The sequence below is a fragment of the Cydia fagiglandana genome, chromosome 25, assembly GCF_963556715.1.
Source record: "Cydia fagiglandana chromosome 25, ilCydFagi1.1, whole genome shotgun sequence".
Taxonomy (NCBI): Eukaryota; Metazoa; Arthropoda; class Insecta; order Lepidoptera; family Tortricidae; genus Cydia; species Cydia fagiglandana.
In genome coordinates, this window is record NC_085956.1 from 1,036,576 (window position 1) to 1,046,036 (window position 9,461).

At 33.6% G+C, this 9,461-nt stretch overlaps 1 non-coding gene across 1 annotated transcript; it reads left to right on the forward strand.

The window, feature by feature from the left end:
• Positions 1 to 8,684: 8,684 nt before the first annotated feature.
• Positions 8,685 to 8,756, forward strand: Trnat-cgu (transfer RNA threonine (anticodon CGU)). The gene has a single exon. It is a non-coding gene; the product is annotated as a tRNA-Thr (tRNA).
• Positions 8,757 to 9,461: the final 705 nt, after the last annotated feature.

Consider the following 9,461-nt stretch of genomic DNA (forward strand, 5'->3'; position numbering starts at 1 on the left):
CATTTTAGAAATATATAAGTCTGCCAAGGTTTTTCCTGCCGAAACACCTTGGCAGACGAGATTATAAGCAAGATGACCATCGGTTACCGTACACTAACCCATCTGATACCACCATGAAACCAATTCTAGTCGGTAGGTATGAACCCTCATTTCAGGAATTTATAAGTCTGCCAAGGCCTTTCCTGCCGAAACACCTTGACAGACGAGATTATGTAAGCAGCATCCACATACGAGGGATCCGTATTTTGGGATTATACAGATTACGGACATTATTAATAGCTGTAGGCTTATTTATTGCTTTATGCTTATACATATTTGTATATAATTATGTTACTAATAAAATATATTTATAATTTATTAAACCTAAACTTAATACATTGGGAATTCATTACCTGCTTACGGCAGTAGTAGGGATAAGTGGGTGAGTTCTGGCTCACTGAGCCAGGCCAACAGTCCCTCCCCCTTTTTTCCCTTGTTGAGGCCCTGCAACCTTGCCTTGAACCCAAACTAATGTCATTGTAGCTCGAATCTAACCTAATCTATTTTTATTGCTTTTAAAATATTTCAATTATCTACTTTTGCAAAGTTAAAGGTTGAAATCTCTATTTCGCAAAATGGAATTTTAATGTGACTTTAATGAATGTGCAGTCTACTTAGTAATTGGGTTTAAAGATATAAAAACACACATTTTATTTCCTATCCTAAGTATCCTATCCTAAGTTTATTCAAATAATATTCTGAACATATATAGTAATAAGACTGGTCATATTTTTCATAAAATCGATTTCGACTGGCAAAGCATATTACTTTTTGGCAACCGGGTTTTTTAACCTAATTAGACCCCGCTGAATCCGAATTTGCCCGAAATCTTGACCGGAAGTGAGATATTTGACATTAAAGGTCCCTTTTTTTCGTTTTTCGTAAATTACTCTTAAACGGTGGCACATAGCAAAAAATGTTCTATTACATAAGTATTCTACATAAAATTGCCTACAAGAAAGATTCAGTACAAATTTTCGCTAGGATCAATATTCAAAGAGATTTTAACGCGGGAAATTTAATTATAATCACTTCTAAGGTCCGGTTTTTTAGGTTTTCGTAAATAACTCATAAACGGTGGCCAATATCAAAAAATGTTGTTAGACGTTAATAATCTACACAAAATTTTGAACAAAAAAGATTCAGTACACTTTTTGCAGGGATCAATATTTAAAAAGATAATAAAGAGGGAAAGTTAATTATAATAAATTCTAAGGTTCCTTGTTTTTATTTTTTCGTTAATAATTTGAAAAGTATGACTCATAGCAAAAAAAATCTTATACATAAATAATAAACGTAAAATTTCCTACAAGAAACATGTAGAACACTTTTCGCTAGGATCAATATTTAAAAAGACAAAGCAGCGGGTAAGTTAATTATAATCAATTTTAAAGTCCCTTTTTAGTTTTTTGTAAATAACTCGTAAACGGTGTCCCATAGCGAAATAGGTTTTTAAGAATAAATTATCTACATAAAATTTCCTCCAAAAAACATCTAGAACACTTTTCTCTAGGATCAATATTTCAAGCGATATTAAAGGAAGAAAGTTAATTACAATCAGTTCACAGGTCACTTTTTTTTAGTTTTTCGTAAATAACTCGTAAACGGTGGCCCGTTGCAAAACAATATTCTACATAAATATTAAACATAAAATTGTCCACAAAAAAGGTTCTGTACACTTTTTCGCTACGATCAATATTTAAACAGATATTAAAGGGGGTAAGTTAATTATAATCAATTTCCAGGTCCCTATTTTTAGGATTTCGCAAATGACTCGTAAAATAAGGCTCATAGCAAATAAGTTCTTAATGTTCTTGTAAATAAATAATCGATATAAAATTTTCTACGAAAGACATATGGAACACTTTTCTCTTTTAAGGGTTCCGTACCTCAAAATGAATAAAAACCGGCCAAGCGCGAGTCGGACTCGCGTTGCAAGGGTTCCGTACATTACCCAATTTTTAAGAGTGTATTTTATATATGTGAAACGCGAGTGAATTGCCTTTAAAAAACCTGTAGGGATCGGTTCAAAAACTATAAGTAATGTCCGACTCGCGCTTGACTGCATAATTCTAATAGGTTTTCCTGTCATCTATAGATTCTATTCTGTGTATCTTTTCAAAATTTTAGACCCAGTAGTTTCGGAGATAAAGCCCCCTTCCCCAAAATAAAACATTAAAATACAAAAAAATACCACCCCCCCCCCTTTATCTCCGAAACTACTGGGTCTAAATTTTGAAAATAAAATAAAATAAAATAGTTCTTTACCTATATAGACGTAAACCTAAAAATAGGGACCTGGAAATTGATTATAATTAACTTACCCCCTTTAATACCTCTTTAAATATTGATCGTAGCGAAAAAGTGTACAGAACCTTTTTTGTGGACAATTTTATGTTTAATATTTATGTAGAATATTGTTTTACAACGGGCTACCGTTTACGAGTTATTTACGAAAAACAAAAAAAAAGTGACCTGTGAACTGATTGTAATTAACTTTCTTCCTTTAATATCGCTTGAAATATTGATCCTAGAGAAAAGTGTTCTAGATGTTTTTTGGAGAAAATTTTATGTAGATAATTTATTCTAAAACACTTATTTCGCTATGGGACAACGTTTACGAGTTATTTACAAAAAACTAAAAAGGGACTTTAAAATTGATTATAATTAACTTACCCGCTGCTTTGTCTTTTTAAATATTGATCCTAGCGAAAAGTGTTCTGCATGTTTCTTGTAGGAAGTTTTACGTTTATTATTTATGTATAAGATTTTTTTTGCTATGAGTCATACTTTTCAAATTATTAACGAAAAAAATAAAAACAAGGAACCTTAGAATTTAGTATAATTAACATTCCCTCTTTATTATCTTTTTAAATATTGATCCCTGCAAAAAGTATATTGAATCTTTTTTGTTCAAAATCTTGTGTAGATTATTAACGTCTAATAACATTTTTTGATATTGGCCACCGTTTATGAGTTACTTACGAAAACCTAAAAAACGGGACCTTAGAAGTGATTATAATTAAATTTCCCGCGTTAAAATCTCTTTTAATATTGATCCTAGCGAAAAATTGTACAGAATCTTTCTTGTAGGCAATTTTATGCATATTACTTATGTAATAGAACATTTTTTGCTATGCACCACCGTTTAAGAGTTCTTTACGAAAAACGAAAAAAACGGACCTTTAATGTCAAATATCTCACTTCCGGTCAAGATTTCGATCGAGCAACCGGCAAATTCGGATTCAGTGGGTTCTAATTAGGTTAAAAAATTCGGTTGCCAAAAAGTAATATGATTTGCCAGTCGCATCAAGAAGGAGAGCGATTTTGATTTTTTTTGTCTAGTCTAAATATCATTACTTATTCTGTGTACAGTGGAGAAAACGAATGAAATCATGCAATTTGATTTTGCTATTTTTAAATAAAGAGTAACTAAACAGTATTTTCCACAGGTTGTTGGTAATGATACCATCTCTTACAATTTCTCTTCATGAACATTTTATGATACCTAACCTCCCAGTTTTCGCCCGAATTAAAAAAAAAAATTCACCAACTCCATTTACACCAACCAAATAGAAAACGGGTCCGTGTCCGAATTCGCGATCTCGAGTCCGGGTCCGCCTCCGGGTCCAGGTTCAGGTAGAAGTCGAATTCAAAATCTTGCTTGCTTTGCCAGTGGGGTAACTTGCTTAACAATCAATTAGAAAAAGACAAGTCGTCGATAGCAATACCACTTCATCAAATGCCACTGTTCTTAATGTAAATCCTTGTTTGCCTGATGAAAATACAAGAGTCACTATACAATGCCATTAAGATTTGTAGAGTTCCCTCGATTCCTTGTGGATCCCATCATCAGAACTTGAGCTTCACGATAATATGACTTAAAAATCTAACGTGCTTAACAAACATAACGAAGAGGACAAATCCCCAAACATGAGCTATGCGTCGTTGAAGAGTTCCATTCTGATCATCATCAGCAGTTTCACTTCATCAAATGTCACAATTCTGAATGTAAATGCTTGGTTTGTTTAAAATACACCAGTATCACTATATGTTAGGGTGGTTCAAAAAACATGTTTTTTCCTAAGGGGCACCCCCTTATTTTGTTACACTTATTATGTTGATAAAATACACCAAGTTTCTTAATTTATCTCAACTATACTTCGTTTTTTTAGCATTAGAAATTAGGTAAACAATCTTGATGTGTCTTTTAATTGAAAAACACATTTTACAAATAAGTTACGGCAAATATGTATGTAACAATTATTAATCTAGTACGATCATTTATATTCGTCTGCTTTCATAAGTAATAGTTTTTGAATTTTGAAAAGCGTTTTTCAATTAAAAGACATGCTAAGATCGCTTACCTTCTTGCAAGTTCTTTCTAATGCTAAAAAAAACGAACTATACAAGGGGGTGCTTAACCACGTTGAAATTTTGTATGTTGTTTGAAACCCAACAAAAAGAGTATTTATGATTCAGAATTTTATTTAAATATCTGGTTTCACACTATTTGCACATGTGATGTATATAAGTTTTGAAGTAGAAAAACATTTTCTTTCAAAATAATATCTTTTAAATCACACTTTCAAATAATGTGAAAACTACTACTTACATAAAAATCAAAAAAATAGTAACTTATTTTTTTTTATTTCATACAATTTGAAAAATTTCAAAGTGTTTTGAGCACCCCCTTGTAGTTAAGATTGTAAGATTACAAACTTGGCGTATTTTTTCAACATAATAAGTGTAACAAAATGAGGGGGTGCCGCTTCTTCTAGCTAGAGTTTGAATTTTTCCCATACAAACGTGAACAACCCTTACAAGATTTGAAGAGTGCCCTCGATTCCTCATAAATCTCACCATCAGAACTGGGTTTTGACAAAGACGGAACCAATCTGTATGTATATACTTACAAGTTATAACTCAACTAAAAAAATAATTTTCAAAATCGATCCCGAAATGACGGAGATATCAAACATTAAAAAACCGAATTAATACCTCCTTTTTAGGGTTCCGTAGCCAAATGGCAAAAAACGGAACCCTTATAGATTCGTCATGTCTGTCTGTCTGTCCGTCCGTATGTCACAGCCACTTTTTTCCGAAACTATAAGAACTGTTGAAACTTGGTAAGTAGATGTATTCTGTGAACCGCATTAAGATTTCAACACAAAAATAGAAAAAAAAAACAATAAATTTTGGGGGTCCCCCATACTTAGAACTGAAACTTAAAATGTCTTTTTCATTAAACCCATACGTGTGGGGTATCTATGGATAGGTCTTCAAAAAAAACCGGGCAAGTGCGAGTCGGACTCGCGCACGAAGGGTTCCGTACCATAATGAAAAAAAAACAAAAACAAAAAAAAAGCAAAAAAAAACGGTCACCCATCCAAGTACTGACCCCTCCCGACGTTGCTTAACTTTGGTCAAAAATCACGTTTGTTGTATGGGAGCCCCATTTAAATCTTTATTTTATTCTGTTTTTAGTATTTGTTGTTATAGCGGCAACAGAAATACATCATTTATTGCACGCCTCACATACACTTAGTTTACAATAAATGGACAATAACATAAACAAAGACAATAGAGGTAACAACAGGCGGTCTTATCGCTTATGATATTGAGGTTTCTAATATCATTTATTTCTAAACTGAATAGTTTGCGCGAGAGACACTTCCAAAGTGGTAAAATGTGTGCACCCTCCCCTCCCCCTTTAACTTCTAAAATAAATTTAACTTCGCACTGAATGATGACATCGTACGGGGCTTAAAGCCCCCGTAACGCAGTGAACGTGTTAAAGTCACATTAAAATTCCATTTTGCGAAATAGAGATTTCAACCTTTAACTTTGCAAAAGTAGATAATTGAAATATTTTAAAAGCAATAAAAATAGATTAGGTTAGATTCGAGCTACAATGACATTAGTTTGGGTTCAAGGCAAGGTTGAAGGGCCTCAACAAGGGAAAAAAGGGCGAGGGACTGTTGGCCTGGCTCAGTGAGCCAGAACTCACCCACTTATCCCTACTACTGCCGTAAGCAGGTAATGAATTCCCAATGTATTAAGTTTAGGTTTAATAAATTATAAATATATTTTATTAGTAACATAATTATATACAAATATGTATAAGCATAAAGTAATAAATAAGCCTACAGCTATTAATAATGTCCGTAATCTGTATAATCCCAAAATACGGATCCCTCGTATGTGGACGCTGCTTACATAATCCCGTCTGTCAAGGTGTTTCGGCAGGAAAGGCCTTGGCAGACTTATAAATTCCTGAAATGAGGGTTCGTACCTACCGACTGGAATTGGTTTCATGGTGGTATCAGATGGGTTAGTGTAGGGTAACCGATGCCGACCTTGCTTACATAATCTCGTCTGCCAAGGTGTTTCGGCAGGAAAAGCCTTGGCAGACTTATATATTCCTGACATGAGGGTTCATACCTACCGACTGGAATTGGTTTCATGGTGGTATCAGATGGGTTAAATTAGGGGTCCCGTTGGCCACCTTTGAGAGCGTCTGCCAAGCACTTCCGGCAAAAAAAATACTGGCAGACTTCGCTTTTATGTGTCTACATGTAAATTTCTAACTGCTGCCATAACTATTATTTCGGTATCAGATGGGTTAAATCAGCCCCCTTTTTTCGCACCGGAAGTGGCCTTCTTTTTCGTACTTTCGGCAAGTTCCGCCGTGGCAGACTATCGAATTCGGACTTAGCATCACTTTTATGGGAAACCATTGTGCATTTCATCGTGGTATCAAGTCGGTTAGAAAATTTGCGGCCGGCTCTTCTACTAATAGTAGTGTAGCGTTGCGTATGTTTTGTCCCTCGCGGAGGCACGCGTATACCATGCACTTCTACAGGATGCTACCTTCTATGGTCAAAGCAAATTTTGGTCGCTCGCTCGAAGAGATGGCGCCAGACCTGTAGCCTATTCTCGTGTAGATGGCGACACTTTTTGATATTTAACAAATTTAACACATCAGTGAAAGAACAAGGTTCAAAGTCAAATGGCGTTGTAAAAGTTTTAATCATATCGAAAGATGGCAATAAATTTACTTTGACTATTCGCCTCTATACGAAATTCTGTTTTTTTTTTAAATTTAGACATAATTTTTATCGTTTAGACTTTGTCCTAAGATTGACTGGTCATGGATTAATAGCATAATAGCACTGCGTACAATATTTTTTTCTATTGGGAAATAAATACTAAATGAATACATAAAAAAATATTGATAAATACATTATTGTATAAATTTAGTTTCAGGATGTTTTTGAAAAAAATAGACACTATAAAGAGTCGCCGTTTCTACAATACGGCCAAAAAGAATAGATAGTATAGAGGGGTCCTGTCGTAGTAAATGTTGTAGTCACTGTAAATTTACTGCCATCTATCGACACACGACTAAAACTCAAAATAAACACGTATAAAATTATCAAAAAAATTAATATACATGGATAAATGATTTTTATATCATTTTGACCCATGTTCATTCACTGATATTTGTGTTAATATTGTTAAATATGAAACGGTGTCGTCACGCCATCTAGCCGATAATAGCCTAAAGGTGTGTGCGCCATCTATCCGAGAATGTCTTTTTCTTGATTTCCGAGGCATGTTTTTTTCTTAGACTTTATTCATCTTATATACGAAGTTACATATGTCTTTGAAGCCGTAGACATTTGAAGTGTTAAGTATTATTTTTCAACTTACATAAACATTTTTACTTTACGTATTATAAACAGTACTATTCACAATTTGTCATATATACCTATATTTCATTGTACATATTAAATTAGTTTAGGTATGTACCTGTATTGTATAAAGAAATTGTATAAACTATTGTTGTCATAGTTTCATCATATTTCTATAAATCATTAATATCATATTTTTCACATCTTCGACCATTTAATATGAATATGATAATGTAATATCAGCCTAAAGTTGGTAAAAAATATGAGAAAAAAATACGAAATCGTTTTTTTAGTAGTTGACATTATTTAAATATCAGATTGCCATATTTTTTTTTTTAATTTTCGTTTGTCTCAAAAAAGTAACATAGTCACTGGGTTTAATCTGACTACTTTTCTGCGTAATATGAATTGTTATGCTAGCATAAAAATATTGCTACTACCTACAATAGTTAGACGAACTTTTAGTCTCGAAAATATCATAATTAATCAGTTACAAATATAACATTCCTTAGGCAAAATGTAACATGTATTTTCAAACGACCGAGTGAAACTTTTTGTCTGAGAACTACAGAAATGAAGTTAAAATTGTGAAAAAAAAATACTGTAAATCCTTATACTTATACAGGTTGGCCAAAAAATAAATGCATTCCCGTTGCCAGGGAGGTTTTGGGATTATACTGAGCAACTTTTCCATGCGACCAAAAATTACCCGCCCATAGAAAATGGACCAGCCAAAATGTATGAAACAGCCAAATTTATTTTTTTCGCGATTTCGCGGTTGGTCCCACAGTAAAAGTTGCTCAGTATAATCTCAAAACCTCCCTGGCAACGGGAATGCATTTATTTTTTGGCCACCTGTATATAAACTAAGGATACAGAAGTCACTGATTTGGCTTCCAAAATTTAGTCGTAGTACACTGCCTGTTACTAGTATAAAGAACGACCCGTGGCCGAGTGGTCTAGTGGTGAGAACGTTAGCCTCGTCAGCTGAAGACGCGGGTTCGATTTCCGCCTCGGCCACCGGTGGAATTGGTCGCTTTTTCTTTAGTGTATGATATATATTTCAGTTTATAGTAAAAAGAAAAATAATATAAAGATTTAACCTTTTGGACGCCAATGACCGATATATCCGCACCGTAGGCACGCCAAAGACCGATTAATCCATCACAGACCACAGAGCAACATAGACCTGTATATGCATAATGTTTAATTTCAGTTTTGACACTTCGGTGACGTGGCGTCAGACTGACAGCTTTTGTGTTTGACACGGCGTCGAAAAGGTTAAAAGCAATCTATATATTAACTTGAACTTCTTACAAACTCAAATAAAATACTGGCCTTAATAAATACAGTACAATTTTGATTTTAAGACACATTTCATTTACTTAAATTAACTACATAATAAGGTGGCTTGAAGAAATCCTATTTGTGGTGAAATAAAAATAATTATGTATTTATGTTACTTGGTTTTGTAAACTTATTGACTGCTTGGTGTACTTCGTTAGAGTTAGACCAAGAGAAGTCTGCAACGATTTTGATAGCCCACGCAGTGCAAGTGTTATTTATACGTCATAGTTTCATAGAAGTTTGACGTTTAAAATAACACTTGCACTGCGTGTGCTATCAAAATCATTGCAGACTTGTCTTGGTCTAACTCTATTTTGTTTTCTTTAAAAAAATATGTATAAAAATAAAGTTATACATCTGAAACACAATAATATGGAC